Consider the following 1,737-nt stretch of genomic DNA (forward strand, 5'->3'; position numbering starts at 1 on the left):
AAAGGTTGGAGGTTTGAGCCCTCCCGGGAGTGGTGTGTGTTGCTTTTTTTCTTTGCGATGATAGCTTTAAAGATATGTTCTGATGGTGGTGAGAGTGGAGGAGGACTGTCTCCGTGGCGCAATGGGCTAGCGCGATCTGTAGTTGACCGAAAGGTTGGAGGTTCGTGCCCACCCGGTGGTGGTGCGGCGCTTCTTTTTCCTTGGGCTGATAGCTCTGAAAAAATGTTCTGATGGTGGCGAGAGTAGAGCACGACTGTCTCCGTGGCGCAATTGGCTAGCGCGATCGGCTGTTAACCAAAAGGTTGTAGGTTGGAGCCCTCTCGGGAGTGGTGTGTTGCATTTTCTTTGCGCTGATAGCTTTGAAGATTTGTTCTGATGGTGGTGAGAGTGGAGGAGGACTGTCTCCGTGGCGCAATTGGCTAGGACGTTCGGCTGTGAACCGAAAATGGGAGGTTTGAGCCCTCCCAGGAGTGGTGTGTTGCTTTTTTCTTTGCGCTGATAGCTTTGAAGATATGTTCTGATGGTGGTGAGAGTGGAGCACGACTGTCTCCGTGGCGCGATTCGCTAGCGCGATCGGCTGTTAACCGAAAATTTGGAGGTTCGAGCCCACCCGGTGGTGGTGCGGCGCTTTTTTTTCTTTGGGCTGATAGCCCTGAAGAAATGTTCTGACGGTGGTGAGTGTGGAGCATGACTGTCTCCGTGGCGAAATTGGCTAACATGTTCGGCTGTTAACCGAAAAATCGGAGTTTCGAGCCCTCCCGAGAGTGGTTTGTCGCTTTTTTCTTTGCACTGATAGCTTTGAAGATATGTTCTGATGGTGGTGAGAGTGAAGCACGACTGTCTCCGTGGCGCAGTTGGCTAGCGCGATCGGCTGTTAACCGAAAGGTTGGAGGTTTGAGCCCTCCCAGGAGTGGTGTGTTGCTTTTTTCTTTGCACTGATAGCTTTGAAGATATGTTCTGATGGTGGTGAGAGTGGAGCACGATTGTCTCCGTGGCTCAATTGGCTAGCACGTTCGGCTGGTAACCGAAAGGTTGAAGGTTTGAGCGCTCGCAGGTGTTGTGTGTTGCTTTTTTGTTTGCGCTGATAGTTTGAAGATATGTTCTGATGGTGGTGAGAGGGGAGCACGACTGTCTTCGTGGCGAAATTGGCTAGCAGGATCGGCTGTTAACCGAAAGGTTGGAGGTTCGAGCCCTCCCGGAAGTGGTGTGTTGCTTTTTTTCTTTGCACTGATAGCTTTGAAGATATGTTCTGATGGTGGTGAGAGTGAAGCACGACTGCCTCCGTGGCGCAGTTGGCTAGCGCGATCGGCTGGTAACCGAAAGGTTGTAGGTTCGAGCCCTCCCGGGAGTGGTGTGTTGCTTTTTTCTTTGCGCTGATAGCTTTGAAGATATGTTCTGATTGTGGTGAGAGTGGAACACGATGTCTTTGTGGCGCAATTTGCTAGCGTGATCGGCTGTTAACTGAAAGGTTGGAGGTTTGAGCCCTCCAGGGAGTGGTGTGTTGCTTTTTTTCTTTGCGATGATAGCTTTAAAGATATGTTCTGATGGTGGTGAGAGTGGAGGAGGACTGTCTCAGTGGCGCAACGGGCTAGCGCGATCTGTAGTTGACCGAAAGGTTGGAGGTTCGTGCCCACCCGGTGGTGGTGCGGCGCTTCTTTTTCCTTGGGCTGATAGCTCTGAAAAAATGTTCTGATGGTGGTGAGAGTGGAGCACGACTGTCTCCGTGGCGCAATTGGC

At 51.6% G+C, this 1,737-nt stretch overlaps 1 non-coding gene across 1 annotated transcript; it reads left to right on the forward strand.

The window, feature by feature from the left end:
• Nucleotides 1–1,277: 1,277 nt before the first annotated feature.
• Nucleotides 1,278–1,351, forward strand: TRNAT-GGU (transfer RNA threonine (anticodon GGU)). The gene has a single exon. It is a non-coding gene; the product is annotated as a tRNA-Thr (tRNA).
• The last annotated feature ends 386 nt before the right edge of the window (nucleotides 1,352–1,737 follow it).

The sequence above is a fragment of the Rhipicephalus microplus genome, chromosome 8 (genome assembly GCF_043290135.1).
Source record: "Rhipicephalus microplus isolate Deutch F79 chromosome 8, USDA_Rmic, whole genome shotgun sequence".
Lineage (NCBI taxonomy): Eukaryota > Metazoa > Arthropoda > Arachnida > Ixodida > Ixodidae > Rhipicephalus > Rhipicephalus microplus.